This window comes from Hirundo rustica, chromosome 5, assembly GCF_015227805.2.
Source record: "Hirundo rustica isolate bHirRus1 chromosome 5, bHirRus1.pri.v3, whole genome shotgun sequence".
In the NCBI taxonomy this organism is placed as follows: domain Eukaryota; kingdom Metazoa; phylum Chordata; class Aves; order Passeriformes; family Hirundinidae; genus Hirundo; species Hirundo rustica.
Genome location: NC_053454.1, coordinates 61,688,850 through 61,713,144, shown reverse-complemented (window position 1 = coordinate 61,713,144; position 24,295 = coordinate 61,688,850). Strand labels below are relative to the sequence as shown.

The 24,295-nt window shown below is 44.4% G+C and overlaps 1 long non-coding RNA gene across 1 annotated transcript; it reads right to left on the bottom strand.

Moving 5' to 3' along the window:
- Positions 1 to 18,806: 18,806 nt before the first annotated feature.
- On the bottom strand, positions 18,807 to 23,790 carry LOC120752639 (uncharacterized). Its single transcript, XR_005700781.2, has 5 exons — positions 23,733 to 23,790; positions 22,996 to 23,054; positions 22,635 to 22,701; positions 22,127 to 22,462; positions 18,807 to 18,908 (listed from the first exon to the last, which is right to left on the bottom strand). It is a non-coding gene; the product is annotated as an uncharacterized LOC120752639 (long non-coding RNA).
- Positions 23,791 to 24,295: the final 505 nt, after the last annotated feature.

Here is a 24,295-nt window from a genome sequence, read left to right as displayed (position 1 = left end):
CTCTGGATCGCCTCAATTGATTCTTTCAGGCCTTAAACAGCTTTGTGGGCTGCATGCCTGGGCAGAATAAGGTCTTTTGTCATACTTTAATGAACGAAAATGTTTTAAATCCTCTCCTTCTCCCTCCCCTCCAAGTAGCAGCAAGGGTAACCCTGGTGCAAGGACAGCTGTGCGTGGCTGATGGGTGTCTGTAACCGTGACCATTCTCCTCCAAGGTTGTGGGAGTTTACAAACTTCCCAGCATCAGCTATCCCATCTATCCAAGGGATCTATTGCCATCTCCATGGACTACAGGGGATGTTAGAATACAGCTAAAAATGTGTTAAATGTGTGAATATTCAGCATGATAACACAGGTTCATGAGTAATTAATTCCTGCATAAACCAATGCAAAACTTTTCTTTTTTGGGGGAAAAAATACTAAAAATAAAAATCCCACCTTCAGTTTAATCTTTTCCCTTCAGCATCCAGCTACTGGTGATGTATTTTTGGTAGTTAAACTGAAAACACTTAGTATTCTGTTTAAAACATGGGATTGGCAGCATCCTAGCAAAGATCTCTACAAAATGTCTCCTCGTCAGTTAATCTAATAAACTTCCGCATATAATGAACACTTTCTCAGCATTGTCCAGAGTCATTAATCCTGGCACAGCCTCCCAAAGTACAAGTAGTAAAACAGGGATATCATGACCGAGCTATGAGCTGACCGTATTGGCGCTCTACGTGCCCATTTTCCAGAGCTGGTTATTTTTCAGCTGGCTGAGTTTAAATGTGAATTAAAGTGATTAATAAATGAAAAGGCTCTTATCATCCATTCCTGTGCTCCCAGTCCCTGAACAATTTTGCCCTGCCACTTGCCAATGAAGCTGTAATAGCTCACAGCATATGCTTCATCACCTCACGGTCAAAACTCTTAATCTGAGTAATAAGGGCAAACCTCGTTCCTTTTTCCAAAGGAATAGATGTGGGGAAGGAGAGAACACCTTGGGACTAACAAGCAGTCATTAACCCACCGTGATCAGAAAATAAAGGCGTGCTGCTCTTTTGAGACTGCTGTTTACACTGAATGGGCTCCATGTCAGATTTGTTCCCTGGGAGTTCAGGTAAGTTGGTTCCAGCGCCAGCTTGGCATGTCTGAAATGCTAATTGTCTTGTTTCCATTTCACACATCATCATCACAGTAACATTTCTGGAACTGGGAGACAAATGCCAGTTTGACTGGAAGGCAGACTGAAACACAGCCAAACAACCTGCAGGTTTAATGCAACTCCAAAAATGGCTTCTCCCTATCCCAATAAGAAAGTAAAACACTGGTAAAACTGCAGCCCTATGCTTTAGTTTAAAAACTACTGTTTCTAACAAGGGCTTTCACTGAAATTCTTGCAATATGTTTAGGTGTCTGCTTGTACCTTATAGGCCCATAAAAGCTTATTTCATTCAGGAAGTACAGAGAAGAAATTAACGTATAAAAGCCCAGGTCCCCAAATGCACACAGGTGAAATCTATTTGGAGTTAAGTACCAAAGCCTGACACATCAATACAATTCTTTGCAGATTTTAAAATACTATTTTTGAAACCAGAATTTGACTATTTGATTGACAATGAATGAATAAATGCATACAGGTAACACACTGTGATAGGAAAATGCATTTAAGCAGTTAACACAACATTTCACTTATCTGTCGAAAAACACAGACCAAGTTTTAGCACCTGGTAGTCTGGCATTGTCTAGCTCCATTACCTCAGCAGAAGGTTTAGAAGTTGGGCACAGGATTCACTAAATGCAGACGGTTCACTGCGTGTAGGGAACAAAAGCCATGCAATATATAGTCAAGCTCCCCAAAATATTCTTGTCTATTTCCCTTTATTACGCAGATTTTCCTATTGTGGAAACACATCCACAATGGAGTTTAAGATTTCAGTTTTGAAATCATTTTTCCAACACCGCAAGTATCCACCCTGCTGCTTAATCAGACTCTTCTATGATCCCTTCTAATCTTACAAGCAAACATGGAAGTGGCTGATCTTGAAGCAAATGTCAGGTAACAGATATTCTTTCTTTTTTGGGAGGATGATGAGAAGTGTTCCTCCTGCTTTTCCAAGGAAAAAGAATGCTCTAAACAAAACCTATGTGGCTTGCCATTTGGGCAGCACAAGGACTGAATAACCTGATGCATTTTTCAAGTTTTTTTTGCATTTTTTCCTTGTCTTCTCCTCTTCAAAGGGTCAGTTCAAAGGCTGAACATCCTGCTGAAGCAGTACATGAAATTCTATTCCAAGATGCTCAAACTGTGCCTGAGCTTTTTGCCTAACCCTGCCTACCTGAATTCCTGAGTCTTTTCCTTGTGACAGAGCAATATGCCTGAGTGTCTTGTTTTGTACCTTAGGGACACATTATTCACTCCAGTCAAAGAAAAATGCAGGGCAATTTCTCAGCTGAGATCCTGGTGTTGTTCCAGTATGACAAACGATTTTATTTACATCAGCTAAAGCACTGGCCTTTGGAAATTATTGCTCCATGCATTATATCTGGTGATTTTGATGAATCAGGGAGCTTTCTTGGGAATGATGGGGGAGGGCAATATTTAACCAGGATGTAAGAAAGAGATCCCATGGCTCTTGAGCATCATACAAGTTTTTCTTCAGAACTCAAATAAAAAAGGCCATCATAATTTTTTTCCAAAGGCCTGGCCACTGCGTCCTATGAAAGGTCCCCTCTCCATAGCTGAGGCACAGCTCTCACTTCTCTTTTGCCCATCAGTAGCTAATTCCAGGTCCAGTTGTGGCCTGGAAAAAGCAGGGGAGGTGTGAAGCAAAGGAGTATCAGGGTAGGAGAGAGGTTATTTCCCCTGCTGCTGGGAGAGAAGCAGCCCAGACAAAAAAATGTTCTTTGATGACGTAGCGCAGATTTGGGATATTGGCCAGCTCCCAAGGGCTGTCCTTGGATGACTTTGCCATCGTGTCTCCATTTCTCCAGGCAGATAATAATGCTCATCCATCACACTTAAATAGCCAGAACCAAATTCTGCTTCAGTTACGTCAGGGAGTGGCAGGAGAAACACTGCTGACACCTTACTCACTCTTTCCATGTTTACCACATTCCAAGAGCAGATTCCCACCCTGACGGTTCATCACACCCCTCACAGAGGCACTCAAGGGTATTTCTTCAAAGCCCTTGTTGTGCAACACCCTAAAAAGCCCTTTGTGTCCCTCTTATTCTCATGGCCCATCACCTACAACTAAGACTGCGTTATGTGTCTGCTCTTATCTTGCATCTCCTGTGTGCCAGCAGGACGAGCCCAAAACAGAAATTAGGTAAAAGAAGGCACAAGTGAGGGCCCAAGGTAGGACTGGACTGTAAGCAGCAGCTCCTTGGTCCTGCTGCAGGGCCCCTTCTCTTGAACCACACTGCTTTCCTCACTGCCCAGGAATTAAACTGCCCAAAGCCACAGCGCAGAAAGGATCAGGCCTGTAAGCTGGTTTCACTTTTATTATTTGTTTCCTAATCTCCCATCAGTTCCCACGCAGGTTTTGAAGTATTGATCACCCCACAGCAAAAGCTTCCAGTGAACAATGGATCTGTGGTTAATGAGTCCCAGGAACTCCTCTCACCTCACTTGAGCCCTTTGGGGTGAGAAAGTTAAGTGCTTCTGTGCAAGCTCAAGTGACTGCTCACCATTTCCGTAATATTCCATTTCTTTGTGTTTTGCAGTTTGCCTTCTGCTGAGCTAATGTTGATTTTTCCAGAGAGCAGTTATTGTGGTAAACTGATATCAGACCAGCAGTGTGGGAAATAAGATTTCATCTCCTGTACTTCAACACTTCATCCAGGAATGAAAAGAGAGCCAACCTAAGAGCCTTCTTTGTCTTTAACAAGGATGACACCTTGTTGCTAGCGCAGTGATGATGGCCGTCACTCCTTGATGCTCACTGGGTCTCTCTCACCAGTGATTTTCCATGATTTAGATTCTGGTTTTTTCTCATGGAGAAGATACTGCGTTCCCCTCATTTCAGTGTGAAAACCCCTTGGGCACATCAGCATCTGCTGCTGCCGTCTGGGTATCGGGACACCAAGACTTCTAGGAACACAATTCTTTCTTGTTTGTTCATCTTAATCACACCCTTGAGCACGTTTTACTTTACCCACATGGGTAATATTAGAGAAAATAATTGGATTTCTGAGCTGAGAATGGACTAGCCCCCATTTGTGTGTTTGTAGACCTCTGCTATCCAAAACTGTGGAAGAAAAAACTGTCCTTTTACTTCTGCAGTTGTGGAGAGCAGATGATTCTTTACAGAAAATATAACTCTCTAAGAATGTTTTCTATTCTAATCTTGCTGATTAATCTTTCTTCTTCTCAAGTTTTAATCTTGCTTAAGGAATAAATGTGCGATATTGTGTTAGAAAAGCCAATCAACTGCTCAGGCTCTAGCTGGGAAGCAATGTGAGTTCCCCTTTGTACAAGCTCTTCTCAAACGTGATTGTTTCCCCAGTGTCAAATTCCATGGATTTTAGCAGCTGAATGGGTACAAAATTTGACACGGTCAGAAACGTGTGCTTATAAAAACTTATTACCGTTGAATAGCTGGTGCATTCTTGGTGCGCTCATGTGCAAAGTGCCCTTGCAGAGGCCTGGCTGGCAGCACCTCTGGGCCTCATTAGCACACACACGCACCCATCCCAGGCTCCCTCAAACACCGTCCCGCCTGTTCCCATGTGCCGTGGGCAGGGGACGCGTGAGGCTGCGCGGAGCCAGCGCCCTCGTGCAGCAGCTGTCCTCAGTTAACCCCGGGGCTGGCCCAGGCGGGGCGCAACCACCGCGGCTCCTCAGCCAAGGCAAGCCCCGCCAGCGAGGCAGCTCCTGAGGGCCGGAGCTCACGTGCTGGGAATTACAGCCAGAGCAACGCTGGACTGAGGACAAGGGTGGGCACAAACACCAAGTCTCGTGACCTTCCAGCTGACATTGCTGCTCCAGGGTTCTACCGAGCACCAGAACACAGGTAGCTCTCATCTCCACAGCATGCTCCACCAGGCCCGTAAAGTCCAGCAAGGTGTGGCAAGCTACAGGCATATTTAGATGCCTGCGCCACTGTAACCCAAATCTATGGCACCCATGCAATTGCAGCCCACAGGACTGTAACTGTCTTAGAATCAACAAGTGGTTTGGGTTGGAAAGGATCAATGATGAATGGATGAAAGGACCAATGATAAAAGGACCAAGGGTGAATGTAGTTTCACCCCCCTGCCATGGGCAGGTTGCTCCAAGCCCTGTCCAGCCCAGCCTTAGACACTTCCAGGATGCACAAAGGCAATGGCTCACACCCCGTACAAGTACCGGATGGGTGTGAATACAGCAGCTTTAAGAAAAGCTGCTTCACTCTCACAAGTTGCTCCACTGACACTACCAAAACCTCTTTGCCTGGATTAGTGCTATCCCCAGACTTAGAGACAAATCTCACAAGTCATTTGGAATAGTTGAAATAACAAGGTTTGGGCAGCTGGGGCTGTGTGGGGAGGTTAAACACAGATGCTGAGCACACAGCTCTGCACGAGCTTCTGCTTAGAGCAGAGCTTTTTAGCTCAGGCAGAGGGAACTGCAGTCTCCCTGACAGACCTGGGGATGATGGTCATCTCCGGATGTGTTTCCTTGCCTCTCTGCACTGCAACATTCACAGGCAAAGGGCCACAGTATCCCCTCTAGGTGGAAAGGCATCACAGGTGAGAGCTCTGGGTGTGAATAAATATGAGCAGTTGCCAACAGGGAACTTGAGTGAGAAAGCCAGATTTTTTATGAGTGTTCAAATAAGGACCAGGGAAACTTCCCTGGACACCGAGTGCTCCAGCAAATCCAGTTCTCATCTATGTTGCTTTAAAGACTGCTCAACAGCGTTTCTAATGCCTATGTGACTTCGGTGATTAAATCCAATTGGTGTTATGTTAATAGTGAAAACACTTCCCAACACCTACAGATTCTGATAAGATATTCATTAAAAAGCAAACAACCTGAAGGTCACTTTTTAAAACAAAAAGTTACAATTTTTCAATTTAAATTAGATTGTCATTATTTGGTTTGATTTTAGTAGTTCAAGCTATCTCTGGGAATTGTCAAAATGAAAAATGTTATTGAAACAAACCATCTGAAACAAGTGCAAATATTTTTTTAACATCCAGTGACCTGAAAATCCTTTTTTCACTCAGCTCAAATTACCAGTAACAATAAAGAAAGCAAAATATCTTTATCCATTAGAAATATGACTTGAACAGGAATAATAGCTAGTGATATCATTACATCTATTCCTTTAGAAAAATTCTACCTCACTAGGTAAGTTTTCCTAGGAGTTTAAGATATCCCTTGTACTATGAAGAAAGCGTCTTAAAGGGGGATTCTGACAAGGTTCAGCTCCATTTCACCAAAAGACAAAAGGTCAAAATAAGCCCCAAAGATAATAAGGAATGTCATTCATAGGTGGGATGAGGGCTAAATTACTCCACATTCAGGCAGAGCTTTAGTTTAAAAGACAAGAGTGGGGCATCCTTATTTAGCTATAGTGATTCCAGAGGCAAGAACAAGGCTGCTTCCACATGCGAGTTAAATGCAGTCAGAAGTGTTGAACCCTAAAAGGCGTGGAAGAAGGAATAACTTTAAAAATAACTTGAAACTTTTAACTTTGACATTTTAAAAGCAGGATACTTCAGGTTTGGTTTTGGTGATCATTTTCATTTCAAAGTTCACCTGCATTTATTATACAGGGTCAAACAAAACTTGTCAGTTCGGCATGAAAATGGATTTTTTTTATCCTTTCCATCCTGCCATGATTTTGTTTCAGGGTCCACAACAACCAGTTTCTTTCTACAGGCCACCAAAACAAGAATATTACATAGTTCTATGTTCTTTAACCTTTCCATGTATTAAAAATTAGTATACATGCCATGGTCAATATCCTGTGAGTAAATTAAAAACTGTAAATCCAAGTGAACAACCAAACTCCTGACACTACCTGCTCCAAATGCACATCTCCTCCTACACTGTCCCCAAGCCAGCAACACACATATACACAGATATCCAGAAAGAGAAAAGGAATTTCCTAAGCCCCCAGGCCAACAGAATTCCTCCTCTGTTCTCCTCCTGACCAGGGTTTATGGGTTTCCATGGTTTTTCTTCCTGGCTGCTGTTAGTTTTGGCAAGAGTAGTTGTACCACAGACCCTCTGTTCCGTTCCAAAACCAATTTAGTTAACTTAAACCAGCAACCCCCCCCACACACACACCTTCTTATCAGATGCAATTTCCACTAGTGCCTGAGGGACAGAAGAAATCAGAAAGCACACTACAACCCAGCAGGAAAATTTCTGACCATGATTAAAGCTTCCTTTAGCAGCGCAACAGAATCTTTACAGATCTTTGGGGATCCTTGGAAGAATTCCATTTACTACTCTCCAGGCCATATTTTGCTGTGAAAACCTTATTACACAACAGAAGCATTAACGGATTCAGAGTAAAATAAGAAAAGATGTATTATCCTAAAGATTTGGAGAACAGGGAGAGAAGTTAAGAAAGGCACACAGGGTTCTCCTTTCACTCCATGTGATTATGTTGTGATAATACCCGCTACAGACCTGTCCATCACTCGTGGACTCAGGTCAGAGAAGCTCTCTGACCCGACCAGCTGGGTGACACAAGCCAAACAATGACAAATTCAGCTTCAGTTGCTCTTGCCAGAGGGATCTCAGGGTTGCCTGTTGAGCAGCTATGAAACAACCACACTTTCCTTTTATTCATCTTGGTTTTTTCTTTCTCTCTCTCTCTCTCTTTTTTTTTTTTTTTTTTTTTTTTTTTTTTTTTTTTTTTTTCCCCCCTAGGGAATTTGCAGGAATAGCTACAGAGGTTGGAAAGGCCCAGTCTCTCATCTCTGCTACGCAGAAAGGTGTCTTTCTAACTTTGGCTTCCTTACCTAGCTCCCACATTCCCAACTTTTAGCAGATACAGAGGTAATTGCCTTGAACTACCTTGATAGGAAGTGTTTTAAAGCCATTCTCCAGCACAATAAACTCACCTTGCAGATTTCTAGGTATTGCTGTGAAGCTGGCCAGTGACATCCCACAGGGATGCAGGGAGCCAACTTGGCTCCAATTGCCACTGGATTAGTTTGCTCCCTTCCAGTCACTGGGGAATGCCACAGCCACAGGCATAATGGAAGATAATGCTTTCATTGGAAATGGCAGGATACTACCTCCATTTTCAAATTACCCTAAAGAGAAGCAGGCTCACTCTGCAGTGCTAAAGAGTCAGCAACTAACCCGAGACATTTGACTGAGGATTGTGCTTGGTCTCCAACTGATCATGAAAAGCAGAGGGGCAGACTACAAACCCCTGTGGATTACAAAAAGGGCTTAATGCAACTCAGGAAAAATCAAGATGATAATGCTGTTGTTGACATGTGATTTATCCCAACCAGAATTTAGCTAGTGGCATCACTTTTTCTCCCTAGTAAATATACCACTGCCTGAGCTTTTATAATATCTCATCACCAAAGGCAGAAGGTCTCGCAGAGCAGTGCTATCACACCCTCTCCCACAAACCCCGAGGGGTCGGTGATTCAGCACTGACTCAGCAGGAGCAGGACCACTTTGTGAGCCACTTGGTGTCATTTCTCTTTGCCTTTCAAAGTCTCCCATCCGAGGGGTGACACAGTCCAACCTATTAAGCCAATGAGAGCTGACAAGATCCCAGCCTGAGAAAAATAAAACCTACAGAACAATAGATGCTCACCCTGCTTCTGTTCAGCTCCAACCAGCACAGGAACCTTTTGTTTCAGCAGCTGATGAGATACATAACAAGACACTGAGTCACTCAAGCACACTTACTTTTGCTCCTGCTTACTCCTTCCTCCAAACCTCCAGGTTCTGTTGTTGTGTTCACGTATCACTCTCCATCAATCTCCATCAAACATCGATACAAGCCAGAAAAAGCCCATGTCCCTGGTGGGCAGGGAAATCTCTAACTGCAGTTCATAATTAATGTCCAACACTTGGTTAAATAACAGCCAGTCATAAGGAAAGCACAGATGAAGGTTGTGCCCAGACATTATTTTGCATAGCACCAGTTTCTAAAAAATCAGTCTTGGATGTTCCCTGTAAAGGTTTCTCAGTTCAGACTGTACAAAGCACAGTCTCCACACAGTCTTACTGCCTTTCCACACTGGCCACAGGAAAAGAAAGATGGAAGCACCTGCTATTCTTGTGCCTGAAGTTTACAGGTTGCTATCCCAAAGGACTGGATTACATAAAAGGAAGAGTGATTTTTGGATGCACCCCTTAGTGAACAGGTGAGGACACAGGTGCTGCTGGCAGGTCAGCATGTGTTGCTACATTAGAGGCAGACTCAGAAAGAAGCACAAGAACTTCTGTTCCCAAAGTAGAAGGAACTGTTAATAAATTGGAAATCCAAAGTTTTTCCAGCTGTGGAGGTGTATTTCTGAGAGTGGCCCCTGCAGAATGGCACAGAGGAGTGTGGGGACCCCTGGGCCAAACCCAATTGCCACTGACTAAAGGAGGAGCAGGAAGAGGGCCTCAGGCTGAAAAAGGGGCTGCTCTGCACTTATGGGCAAGGAGAAGCAGAGAGTCCCTCCCCTCCCATGTCTGTGGCTGGTTTTCGGCCTAGCAAAAAGGATAAGTTGCCCCTGGTGAAGCTGTGATGGAAAACTAATCCTCTCCAACAATAGCCCAGTGCTAAGAAACATCTGTGGACCTGGGCAGGAGAGAAAACAAGGATCTATTCTAAGGGCATTTGTTTCTCCATCAGTCTTTTGTGGTGTCTTTCCCTCACCCACCTCCTTCCCTGCTTGGTTATTCCAGCATTGGTTTGCACGGGCTGTTTGCAGAGACAGAACAACAGAGGTCTGCTTGGAAAGCCAGCAGAAACCTCTTAGCCTGAGACCAGTAATGTGCAGAATCCCCAAAGGACAAAAATGTTTGAACTTGCCTCCCCAAAAGTGTTGTATTCATTGACTTGCAAGCAGGGGGAACAGCCATAGTGATTTAACCTAGGGAAGAGTGCCAAGAACTTATTTAATTGCAGAGTTTGTGCCAACAACCCCACAATACAACTATTAATACAAGTCTGCAGTACAAGACTAATTCTGCTAACCTTTTGCTGTTGCCTTTTAGTCAGGTCAGTGGCTGCATCCCTTCTGTGCTGACACTATTCAACAAACACTGGCAACTGCTTTTAAGCAAACACCAAACTGAGCAGGGCAGGAGGGAGGGGAGAGGGATCATTGAGAAAATGAAGATTCCCCCTCAACCCCATCCCTCGCTATCCAAATGTTTCACATTTCTTTCTCCATTTCAAGCCCCTCTCTTGAAACTGGGAATGTGTCTTGCCATGTATTTGACCCTGGAAAACAGCCAGATCTTTGGTCTGGATTCCATCAGCTCATTTCCCAGTTTCTATGAGACTGCATTTGAGAAATGTGGGTCTATCTCAGTCCACCGGCAAGACTGGTCATCAATCAATGTGTGAAAACATGAGGTCTTCTGACACTGAGGACCAATCCACTTTTCTAAATGCAGCATTCCTTTAAAGAATGTGTATATTTACAGAAAAAAAATTTAAAAGAAAGCAATAATGGATTCGGTGCTGCTGCAAGCATTCAAGGGCACGATTATTCCAGCAAATTTATGCCATTGTAAACACCTTAAAATCCAGTATTAAATGATGAATAAATCTCGAGCAACATCTTTCTTGTATGAGGTAGTAAACTCCCTGCTGCATTTGCAGACTCACTCCTGCTTCACTCTTCACCCATCCCCACATTTGGCGTTTTATACTTACATCTCGTGGCTGTATCACAACTATAAATTCCAACCACCTGGGAGCAGATTTCTTTATTACACTCATAAACAGCATTAAAGAGTTGGTAGCTTTTACCTTTATCCTGCTGCCACTGCCATGATACAGAAAATAAATGCTGCTTACAAGCTCAACAGAAAACCAAGGTAAAAAACTTCCACACGGCTAAGGCCAGCGCTCCTTCTCAGGGAGTCAGTAGTTCTCCACAGGTACTGGGAAATTTTCAGACCCTGCTGATCCTAGAAACCAATTCCCCAAAGACTTCAGCCCACAAATGGTACCTCTGCATGTCACGTTTAGAAAATGCCCCGCTCCCAACAGCAGCTGTTAAACCCCAGGATCTGTTGGATCTCTGCTGGCCAGGGTTGAAAACATGGGAGCGGCGGATGCGGCCAGGCCGGAGCTGCTTACGGCATCACTGCAGAATGTGTGACCGAACCCCGCTACAGCGCCCAGCCACGGCGTTTGTCAGCCAAACTCCTCATTCAGCCGGGCCTTGGAAAATCCCCATTCTTGACAGAGAATGGGGAATGGCTTTCAGGCTGGCAGATTATCTGGTGAGTCTGTGGGAACTGCAAAACACTGCACCTGCCTGAAAAATGGCACCAGCTCAGCACAAGACATTTCCAGAGGGGAAAGTTAATATATGGGAGGAATGCACATAAATCCTGTTATTTCTTAATGGGATTTGGGAGCTTATTTCTCACCCTGTGCTTTGAAATGTATCCCACAGCCTATTCTGTTAATGAATTTAAGCACAGTGATTTTCTTATCAGCAGGAATCATTCTTCACTGGGGTTTGATTTTTTTTTTGGTGGCATTTTTTAATGCAAGTGTGAAAAATTAATATTATGCTTGAATACCAGTTAGGATGTTAACAAGCTGTGTCTTGGATAAGCTGCTCGTGTTCTGCTCCTGTTGTTCTTTTCCTAATTTCAGTTGACCAAGAAACCTAGAATCATTTATTTGTTGGAGTTTTTTTATGATTTAGGCAGTGGCTGGCTAAAAATGGAAAGACAGGAATTCTGTTTCCAGTTCAGCTGTGTGAATGAGTGGACACAAACTTTCTCTTACTTAAAACAAACAACATTTGGAAAGGTTTTTTTTACACCTTTCAGATGTACTCAGTCGGTACTGATGGGTACCAATACCTTTCAGGGTTTCCTGGCACCGCCTTGGATGCTCTCTCTGCTGCTGCTGGATGGGGATTTACTCAAGGCTTTGGAAGTAAACAAATGAGTTACAGAAATTTTCAAAGGCCCCAGGACATTGTTCCTTTGATTATCAGTGTTGTTGGAAAGCAAATTACAGTTCACCTAATTTTCACTTTCAAAGATCCTTCCCAATTCTGACTAGTTCAGAGAATATCCTGAGCTGGAAGGGCCCCGTAAGGATCATCAAGTCCAATTCCTGGCTCTGCACAAAACTACTCTAAGAATCCCACCATGTGCCTGAGAGCATTTTCTAAGTGCTCCCTGTGCTCTGGCAGGTTTGGGGTCCACTGCCCTGGGGAGCCTGTTCAGTGCCTGAGCATCCTCTGGGTGAGGAACCTTTTTCTAATATTCAGCCAAACATCTCCTGACACAGCTCCAGCTGTCCCTGGGATCCTGTCACTGGTTAAATACTTCCCATGCAATAGACCTATGCTGGATTCATGCTTCACAATTTTGAGCTCCCACAAAAATTCCTGAAGGCAAACACCAATGAAATTTGAGATGAGATTAGCTCAGCTCCAGCTCTATTATCAATGATGGGTTTTCTTCCTATGCCTTGGGCTCCCAAGAACTGTGGGAAAGGTTGAAAGTAGTGGACCCTTTCACAGACAAACATCTGTTGTGTACAAACATTGAGTTAAAGAGTTCATTCCCTGGGTCTCATTTTAGGATCAGTTTTTAAACCTCAACTTTGGCTGTATCTGCTACAGCCCAGGGAACAAGGATATGTGGCATTTTTCTCTCTAATCTTTCCTGTAAGCTAAAGCTGGAGCAGGATTTATGGAGGCTTAATTTCTTGACCCTATGGATTACATGTTATGTTTAATCACATAGGATTCCTCTCTGTCATGAGAAGAAAATATTCCTTCTTTTATATCTTTCTGTGACTTTGAAGGACATGACACTCCCTAAGTCCTGTGGCAACAATGAAGGGTGGAGACTTGATCTTTCAGAGCAGATGTCTCTGGGGATTTAGGCCAAAACTTCACAGCTTGGGCTGACCTCTGCCAAGGAGAAAACTCTAAAGTGTGACTGGTCAACTGGACAGCAACACCTGGCAGATGCCATCCCCACCCCTTCTCAGCACAGAGAAATTATTTTTTTCATCATTTCCTTCCACAGGCACGTTCATAACGGAGTTGTCTGTGCCCCTTGGAATTCATAGCTTGGGACAAGCAAGGTATTCCCTGTAGCCAGGCTCCCTGTGATGCATCACAGCACAGCTGGCACTGCCCCCTCAGCAGTCCGAAAGCTGCCCCTGCCTCTGCTGGAGCAGCAGCAGTGCCCACCGGGCCCTGCTCACGTCAGGCACTGGGTTTGCCTGCGATTGCTAATTCAGCGCTGTGGAAGTGAACAGAAGTCTTTTTGTGCTGGAGAATTCTTGGCAGCCTAATGGAGGGGCTGACAATAGAAGCCTTTTCATGCAGCAACTCCCTCGCTTTAAGAAAAGGTAGGGATCCTGTCCCTTGTGCTGGCATCCGCAGTCCTTGGAGAGGCCCTAATGCGAGCCCGGAGAAACCAGGAGGAGTGGTGAGGAACTGCCTCCTGCTTCCTCAGACAATTACAGCAGCGGCTGCCAGTCTGCAGCATCCAGATTTCCTTGATATCTGGGATCCGACATCTGCCTTGTGCACTGCCTGCCACAAGAGTCAGATGTGCCGGCAGATGATTCTGCTCCATGAACCCCTCACCATTACCAGAATATTGGAACATAAAGGAAGAGAAGGGGTGATTTTTTAAAACATTAACAACACAGGCCCCAAGCTATTCTTCAGCAGCGAGGAGAAAAATAAAGTCCATATAGACTTGGGTGGAAACGTTCAAAGAAAAAATGAAAACAAATCTTTAAAAAATCACAGAAGATGTCACTGTGCCTTTGGCTCAGTTTCATGTCCTAATGCCCAGGCCAATAGGTCTCTCATGACTCTGCCAGCTTCAGAGAAGCCTCCATAACGTGAGCACAGGCCATGGGTTTTATGCCCGCAGCCCTGAAAGAAGGGTAACAGTTCCTAAACTGCCACTTGTCACACCAAGGGATACAGGGAACAGATGCAAAGCAGCTTTGCCTGTCAGTGCATAAGATAATTTTGTTTTGTTTATGGTCACTCTGGGCTTTCAAGCGGGGAAAGCTGTGAGCTCCTGGTACTGGGAGAACACTGATTCCCTGTGTTTGGATCAGAGACAGGGATAACTGCCTGTGGACCAGCTGAGTACAGAATGGCCTTTTGAGTTTTGTTTTATCAAGAATGGTGGAACAATTCTCTCTGCACATCACTAAGTGCTCTATGAGCTCTCTCAACCAAAAATACCAGAGAAGTAGCACGGGCCGGGGAGCCTTGTGAAGGCAGCTGCATCCAACTCCTGCAAGCACTGACTGCTGTTCATCGCATCAGTTTGGATCAGGCTCCAGACAAGGTTTAAACACCTTACAAGAATTCCAGATTATTTCTCAGGCTCTGTCCCAAACCATTCCCATTATTATTAAACTTTTATTGCTTCCTACATCCCTGCTGAGAGCTAAACCTCAGAGTTTGTGTCATGCTTTTGGCATGAGGTCCCTGCAAACGACCTGCCCTTTTGAGTGAAGGGAACCCATGAACTCCAGCACAGCATGTGAAAAGTGTTCCCGCATAGCCACAATCCACAATTTAATTCCTAGGCAAGAGAAACAACTCCTTTGTTAGTATCGTCAACACGGAGCTCAAAATAACAAAATAAAAGGGCATTTCAGAGGTCCACAACAGCCAGAACTGCTCCAAAGGTTTGTGTAAACGAGGAGAAACACACCACAGAAATACCTCTCCTGGCTCCAAAATGGTTGAGACTGATTAACATTAATTACCTTAGGTTAAAAATTCTTAGCAGAAAATTGAGAGGGGCCAAAACCTTCTGTTACCAGTTTGCCTTTATTGTCTATAACAGTCAGGGCTTTCATTTTTGCATTTTTGATCTTGCAGCTAAGGGTGAGCCAAAAAAGTAATCTGGAAATAGAAATCTGGGTTTACTTCTGGGTATTATCATGATTTTGAGGCCACAGAATATTGGATTCTAATTAAACACTTGGTATCACCTGCAATCACTTTGGCACTTGTCACTGAAGTTCTAGTTCCAGATGAAGAAACCACTTGTTTAATGAAATTTCCACTGCAAGCAAATATCCCCAAATCGGGCCAAAATGACAAGGTTCTAAGTTACTAAGCAGGTATAATAAAAAATCAGAAATTCAACTGAGGACCCAAGGTCTGGAAACAGAGGAGTGGAGGTCGCTTCAGGGAATCTGACTTCTATTCATTTTGAAGCCTTAGTGCCACGTTGAGGACACTGAGTTACTTTTTAAGCACAAACGTGTTTAAACACTAAAAACAAAATAAGTGACTGTCCTGCTTTTATTAAAAAAAAGGAAAGTAATTAAAAACTTGAGAACCTTCCTGCCAAAGGACTGTTTGACACCATGACATTGACTACATGTTTCATACCACAGAATCAATAAAAAAGGGAAAATACACCATGTTAATTATCGCTTTTTGGGCACTGTCCCACTGCTACCAAGGGGCACTCTGGTGCTCCTTTAAGTACTGAGTTTTGGACATTTCCTTGAGGTGCAGCAGAAAAGGAACGTACAACTGACTAACTTTTGCCATCCTTCCATTCCTTTCCTGCTGGTACAACAAAAACAGATGCTGGGAGGATTCCACAAAGCTTTATTCTGAGGCTTCTCTCAGGGGAAAAATGTGTGTGAGATGTAATAAATTTATGGTCTGCTCCCAACTCCGGCAAAATAAATGATGAATAGGCCTGCCTGGAGGACTTTGAATCAGCTGCCATGAAACTGTTTCAGTGCAGGGCTGTCTTTCCACAGAGGAAAAAAGAGCAGCATTTGCACAAAGAATCTGTGCGCTCTAGCTACGCAAAGTCACGTCAGCTGCGCACCCGGCATTTCTGACGAGTTGAGCTAGGCTGGGCTGCACGATGTGCTGGGCACCGTGGCTGAGCCAGCAGAGCCTCACTGCTGTTTTTAACAGGAATTTTGCCCACCTGTGCCAGTGTGGGCACTCAGCCACCTCTCCCCCTCCGAGGCAGCCTGTCCCTGCTGCACGGAGAGCAGCAATACCTCTGACTAGGGAATCGGACTCAAAGGCAGCCAATAACTTGTCACTTGGAAGGCAATACTGAAAAAATGCACTAAACATATACTGAGGCTCTGGTAGCTAGCTCTCTAAACCAGCGCTTTCTACCAGCTGACAATACAGGCCTGCTTTTCACACTCACGCTCCCAACTGTTGCTTCCCTCACTTTTGGGTAAATTCTTGGCATGTTACTGGTGGAGAAATATGTCTTTCCCAAGGGCTGCCCAGGGCTGTGAGAACCAGTTTTTGTGCATTTTGTGCCTTTTGTAAATTCACTCATCTTGGTTTTGAACTTCCATTCCAGCCTTTGATCTGAAGCTGAGACACGTCAGTAATCTGGGTCCCCAGCAGTTCCTGAGGGCTAGAAAGAGCTACTGTATTCACACAGATCTGTTGTCTCTCTACTATTCCATAACAATACATCAGTGTTGTCATGGGCACCAGCTTAGATATTTGCTGAAACATCCACTTCTATTTACTCTAAGGCCATTAAACACCGCTCTGTCAGTGCAAACAGACAGGTAAGTAGACATAAATATAATTATTTGCCAAAAGAACAGGGAGCCAAAACAAAAAATAAAACTTCCTAATTATGAAAAATCAGAAATTAAAACGTGGCATCCACGTTTTCCAGTATTTATATATGGTATTACTTAGAACTGTTGTTGGATCATTCCCAGGGCCTGCATCTTTAATGGTCCCTTTCAACCTAAAACTTTCTATGGTTCTCCAAGCACTCTTGTACAGAATTAAACCTGTAACATAATTCATCATTTCCCCACAGTTCCTCATTACTTCACAGTACACTCAGGCAAGGAATACTGAATTAACTAAATGACTAATATGCAATTAATTCTGAAGAGCACATAGTGAATTGAAGCACCAGAGGAATTTCTCAGTTGAAACTGGAAACCGGGAGCTGCCTGAATTCCAGAAAGCAGAGCTTTCACATGCAGCCATTCTCCAGCTCTGCATCAGCCATGCATGAGCAAAACACTGAAATGCTGACACTGATAGCACAAACCAAGCAGGGACTACAAGGAGAAAAAAGGGAAAACCTAACCAAAAATAAAACCCAGCACATTTTTGCGGTGCTGTTTCAGGAAAGGCAGGCACAAGTCATACAGCTCCCAGTGGCACTATGCACACTCCAGGCATGTTTGACATTAAGGGGCCTGGTTGTTGTGGAAACCAAATCCCATAGATTAATTAATGTTCAGCAGCCAGAGCCATCTCCCATCCTCCCTGTCTCCCTACCCCCAATTAAAAAAAAAAAAAAAAAAAAAAAAAAAAAAAGGAGGAGGGGAAAGAAAAAAGGGGGAAACAAGGGGGAGTGTGATTTTTACATCACTGAAGAGTGTCAGAGCAAAAAGAAACTCTTTCCTCATGACTGCAGAACACTGCCAGGAACAGTGAACAGCCTCTGTTAGTCCCAAGTGTTTATAAAAGAAAAATGATAACACCATTTCAGTGAGGCTCCTTTTGCTGTCTGTGGCTATGCCAAACTGCCCCCAAGAAGGTCCTGCAAGAAAGATGATTGTGCGAAATTTCTAAAATCCCTTTATGATGAAAGGACTTTAATGGGAGCCCCCCTTTTTTGCTTTCATCACTAAAAGTAGTAATCACAACCAATTTACTTCAGTGACTGACAGTCTTCATGTGAATGTGTTTGCACAGGGAGTTGCAACGGGATTTGAAAATGCAAAGGATTTGAAAAACATTGATTCTGAGTATCAGCATTTTCTTTTATCTGCTGCTGGTTCTGATCCATCAAATTCCCCACATACATCCCAGTTTGCAGGAGGGAGCATGATTGGCCATAAGTCCCTCTGTGTGCTGGTAGCTCAGCGTACACACTACAGACACAGAATGCACCAGATTGATGGCACAGGACAAATATGGTTAGGACCCACTAGAGGTAACAGACCAGTTCTGGTGAGAATGAAGAATTCCTTCTCCCATTTCTCCCCCCTCAAAATAGCCTTGTGAGCTAGTTGCCTGTTGAGAACACCCAATCATTAAATAATAAAAATCTTGAAGGTGTGCCATACTTAACAGATGTTTAGTAAGTAGGGTGAGCAAACCACTAGCACAGCACGATATATATCTATAAAACACTTAACAAACAGGTGCAAGTATTTACTGCACTGTTTCACACACACACTCCTAATTAGCCAACATTCCACCTTGTGACTGAAAGCACTCACTTTGTTTACCTCAGGAGTGGTGGGGATGGATTACTGACCATGCTCAGATATGCTATGACTTCATGACACAAGATCACTTTGTGAGAGTCCCCTACTCCCTCCCATTCATAGAGGTGAAATAAATACAGCCAATTTCTGCAAGCCACGATACTTCCTGTGGGACAAAACCTGTACTTGGAGAGTTAAACAATGCCGAGAGCTCTCCTGTTTTTCTCAGATATGCAGCTCCTGAGCAAACCTGCTGACTTGAACAGGTGCTCAACACTTAAAACCCAGGCCAAACACAATGTCAGTTATTACATTTCAGTTGTTATTTCTACAGCTCTCGCCCTCTGAGTCGGGCACCCCTCCCACCTTGCTTGTGTGGCATGGAAAATGAGAAAAGTACCTTTGAGATGATTAATGGTTCTCCGTGCTCCAGCCCGCCCTTCAGCGTGAATCCCCATGGAGCGCCTCCGTGCAGCAGTGCCTCCAGGTAGATGTATCTTCCCTTGTGGGTGATGCTGCACTCTGAAGGGGACATGCTGCTGTTAATGTTGTCTAACATCCTCATCTGTCCTAATCACATACTCAGGCAAACAAAAAACCCACTCAGGCAGTCACAGAGTGACCAGGTTGGAAATCAAAATCCCCAGAAGCCCACCACAAGTCATCCCCCAATACGAGAAACAGGAAGAGCCTGAGGTGCTAAGTTCTGCTTCAGAGTCGGAGTCCAAGGTGATGGGTTAAAACCAGCCCCATCGACATTTCACCGCGCTGCCTCTCCGTCAGGATTTTAGTTTCAGCACTGAGCTCTCCCCAGTCCCAGGTACTCTAGGCATGAGAGCCTGGTAAAGATTTCTCTTCCTGCCTTCGGCAGATCAAAACTGCTTTTAAAGATGGGGAGAAAAAAAAAAAAGAAAGAAAAAAGGAAAAGAAAAAAAAAAAAAAAAGAGAGAAAAGTTTATGGATTTAAAAGCCCCTGGCCAGTAAATTGCCAAAATCCAAACGAATGCTTCATTTGTGATTGATTATCAGTCTTTTCTTCCTTTCTGCATGCAATTTACCATTACAATGGCCTTTTTGCCTCAGCCCACTGCACCAAAAGAATGGAAGCGTCTTCTCCCTCTCAGCTCTCAGTTACTCTGTTCGCTTACTTCACAATTTTCTGACTTGTCAGAAAAAAAAAAAAAAAAAAAAAAAGGCTGGGGGAGGAGGAAAGAGCAAGTCCATTCCTAAAACCCTTTAGAGGGATTCACAATGTGAAATAACTCCATACTTATTGGATTAAAGAGGGGAAAAAAAGCTATTGGGAAAACTGGAGAAGCAGGTGAAATGAATCCTCTGGGAAAAACGTTAGGGCGATAGCTGAATTCTTTTCATTTTCGGCGCTCTCCCCGATGCGCTGCCAGAGCTGCAGCAGCTACTGCTGCTCTGAGGGAGGGTGAGGAAGTGAGGGGAGAGAGAGGGATGGATTAAGGCAAGTAAGGCAGTGCTGCCCAATTGTGCACATCAAGCACGCAATTATAAAATGCAGTGTGCAAAAGCTGGGGCTCACCCTTTTATCATGCCCCCGGAAACCACCATCTTTCTATTGTCCCTGCCAAGGAATTGTAACAATCCAAACTGCCAGTTGCTGAAAACACAATGGACCTGTTCCAAATCAGCTCAGTGGAGCACTGCTAATAATTCTGCCCTCATAAAGCGCTTTTCCTCTGCATGGAGCCTACCAGTTTCCCTGGACATATTTCTTTTCCCCATTTACATTGCCAGAAAAGGCCAATGCTTCCTCAATAAATGGAATAAGAAATAACACCAAAAACTCTGGATACTTCTATTGATGTAGGCAGTTGCCTGCTGTAGAATGTGGATGTGGGTGCATCTGCTCTTTCATATGTGCACGTAGACATAGGGACTTGGCTCATCACTTAACATATATCACAGCACGTGTCACTGAAGGTGTGCAAACCTTTCCTGATTTTTAACTGGATCTCGAATGGTACAATAGGGAGAGGAGACCAGAGCCCACTTCCCTTCCTGTTGGCAGAGCTGAGGAAACACATAGTAGTGTCTCTGCCTCTAAGGCACCCCCAGCTTTTGATCTCACCGTGCATAGGACGTGCATTACTTCTCCCTCAGGTTTTGCAAGCTCTCAGGGCCTTGTGTTATCAAAACCCTATTCAACAGTGGGGAAAAGCTTTGGAGCTGGGACTCTAAACCCAGGAATCCTTGCATTTGTCCATGCCACCCCATTCCCATACCATTCCCTTTAAGATGTTACAGGTTCCCAGAGCCTTCTATTTGCCCCACGCATCCCAGGTCTCATTCCTAACAACCATGGAGACAAATTCAGAAAAGAGGCCCCTCACTTTATTTTTCACGGTAGATGATTCCTCAGCCCTTGCTTACACAGAGCTTTGCCCCCTCAGCTTCCCTCCCAGGGGCTGAGTTTTCATTAGCCTCACATCCTGGTCAGGCTCACGGATTGCTGTTATCCAGAACTCACCCTTTAGCCTAACTCAAATCAGATTTCTGAGGTTTTACACTCCTAATGTTTCAGCGTGAAAACCCTCACTCCAAGCCACCACAAAGAGCAATTCATTTCCCTGCTCTGCCCAGCCCTTCCAGGAACAGGCGAAGGCTCTGGGAGCTCTCCCGGGGCCATGCCTCCTCCTCTCCACAGCCAGCAGGACTAGTTAAGGCTGTGTAAGGACACACCAGCCTGTTCACAGGCCAAGGCAGTTCTCTGGATTACATCCATTTCCCATACTAAATGTTTGCCACCACACCTGTCTGCAGACACCAGATTTCCAGTGAGAGCTGTGTTTCTTACGGGGCCTGCCGCACCTGATGATTATAAATTATCTACATATTTCCAAGAGACAGTTTTACTTCTCCTCCAGCACTCTGGTTCATTTCAAGTGCTGAACCCAACATCATTTTTTGCCAAAAATTTTGCCATCAAATTCGTCACCATTGCAAGCACAGAATTTTCTCCTCTTACCACCTCCAGACTTGCTGTTTTTTCATCCTGTTAATCCAGCTCTAACAAGGTTACATCCAGGTGCTTCCATGTATCAGAGACTCACAACCAGCCAAGGAAAAAGGTTTGATCAATCACCCAAAAAGGGCTGCCAGATACTGTGCTACTTCCTCAGCAGCTCTTATTCCACACAGGAGTTCCTCTCAGAACAGAGCTGAGATACTCCTTGAAGGGATGCAACCAGCAGAGAACCGAGCTCAGAAAAGTGCTTACCACACAGGACAATACATTTGAAGTTTTGCACAGTTTTGGTGTAAGGGAGAATAAATTTGGAACAGTCATGTCAGAACCATTTCCCTCATCGAGCACCACACTGCTAAAGCAGGAAAAATTACCACTGATTTCACATTTCAGAGGTCCCAATCAAACCCTGTATTTATCATCAATCAAGGCAGCTGGCAACTGCTCTGTCTTTTCCTAAATTCTTTCAAATATTTAGTTTGCAAATGAAGTTTATCAGAGCAATACTGCCCCCGTCTGCTGGTACCAGAAATTGTCACAGTTTAAGCTGATCGATTTACACGCTAACATTTCCTTAGTCAATAGGCATTTACTACGCTTTTCCCTTTCAAAAATCAAGTAGGATCTGTCCTGAGTGTCCAGAGTGCCTAATCTAATCAAAGACAGGAAATTCAGCTAGTCTTGTACACACTTGTTACTGCCCTTTTGGCAGGAGAACTGAACACTAGGCTTAGTTTAAACCTACCTGCCGCTTAGTTCTGTCCTGCAGGTGCAGAGGAAGCAGATTCACAACTTAGCTCTAAAGAGAAGTTTTGTGAAATAATGTGGGCCCTCCTGCCTTTCACAGAGACCCAACGGGTGACTTGCTGATGGCCATACAGGAAGCATGAAAAGGCTGGAAAATAAGTGCTCCTTCTCCCTTGGTCCCTGGTTTTATCACTGAAGAACTTCTCTTTTCCTTCCAGAGAGGGCTCTGTGTAAGCCGAGGAGCATCAGGGATTTTAAATAATCGACATCCTTCAGGCACCAGTGGGCCCAGCTTCTTCCCCCACCCAGGAGTCCTGAAGCCATTCACCCAAATCTGCAGTAGGGTGGAACAAAACACAAGTGTCAAAAGATGCAGCTCTCCTAGATCAGCCCAGGACCCCTTCAGGAATGAAGCATTCCCTCTTGGGGTAGCAATTCCCCTGGAAGCTTATTACATTAAAAAATCAGGAACAAACAAATAAGAAATATGGCTTTCCTATACTTACCTCCAATCAGCTGGGGCTGACTGTAACATATCCATCTCCTTAGCTCTGCAGAATGTCAGTCTGGCATCTAAAAGAAGAAATAACCGGAGGGAAAACATGGGGAGGCTCTGCATGGTATCAAAGGGATTGCAATCATCAACTAATGTTCAAAAGGTATTTCCAGAGAAAAATTCCTAGGGCTACACCTGGAACCTCCACTCAGATTCCCAGATGGATTTGAGTTCATCTTCCTTCCAAACCACAGAATAAGGTTGTTTGTCTGGATATGCCCGAGGTAAAAATGTGAAAAATCAGACAGAGAAAGGAGAAAACAGAGATCTGAGAGCGAAAGGAAAGACCAAAGCTGAGAAAGGGAAGTAACCTGTAAAATCAATGAATCCACATCCTTCTGGTGTTGGAAAAGGCACTTGTCTTTGAAGTCTGAAAGGAAAGAGTTTTCTTTGGAGAACATGAAAGAGATTCTCCATTTAATATTGCCTCTGGCACTATTACTGCTGTGAGTCACTCAGTTCCTCAGAGCAAACTGAAAAGCAAGAAGACAAGGTGAGGAATGGACCCATCCCTCTAAGGAGGGCACAAGTGCTGCCACAGCTGAAGGATGGGAATCCATCAGGTTTTCCTTCTGCATCTGAATTTTCATCTATCTGATGTCACCACTCTGCTGAAAACAGAGTTCAAATCAGGAACCAGGAATCAAGTCATCACACTGCAACACCACAACCGTGCAACGTCCCCACCCCAAATAAGATGATGACTAAACAATTCAATCCACTGTTAAAACCTTTGAACCAACTCTGAAGTGGCTGGTGGGTACGGCCCACGTATTTGAGTAGTCTCTGCTGGCATAAATCACTCCCACCCCCTCCTCTGGAGCGCTATCCCCCCTGCACAGCTCACTGTCCTCTCTCTGGGAGGAATGGATTATTTTAGACACAAGCAGTTTATATTTGCATCTCGGTATGCCCAAATAGGAAGAAAGTTACACAGGAATTTGATCCCAAGAGAGTTACTCTGTTTCAAGAATGACAGAGGCTGCTGGGTGCTCCAGACCTGGACTGCCAGGAAACAAGGGATTAAAAAAAAAAAAAAGGCAACTACACTTAAGACAGCTGGTGTTCTGCAAAAAAAGCACCTTGCCAGGATGCCGATAGGGAAAGGCTATCAAGTTTCCCGCTGAAGCCAGGCTTTGAATGACACTTGGGGGAGAAATCAAACCGTGGATACGGCGTTTATTGGCTCTCCCTCACGCACATGATCGGCTCCTGAGGGAGGAGCTTGTTCCCAAGGCTACCGAGTCAGGCAGAGGGGTTGGAGTAAGGAGGAGGTGGCTCCCAGGGGAGTAAATTGGATGCCAGCCCGCAGTACGGAAAAACCAGGAGTGAAAGCGCGGTGATGAGTGCCCCCCTTCTTTCCTAGCCCCACAGCAAAAAGCAAAATATCCAAAATCCCGGAGAAACAAAGCTCAGCGCTGCCTGCCAGAGGTAGGTGCTGGCCCCCGCCCAGATGAGTTTTTGTGCTTTGTTAACACCTGGGACTGTTGGAGGATTCAAATCTCCCTTGAGGATATCGTAGAGCTTCAGGATATTGTAGGGTATTGTATTTACCTAAACTCATTTGCCTCTTACCCCTGTGGATAAGAAAAAATATTTTTGCCACTGTCT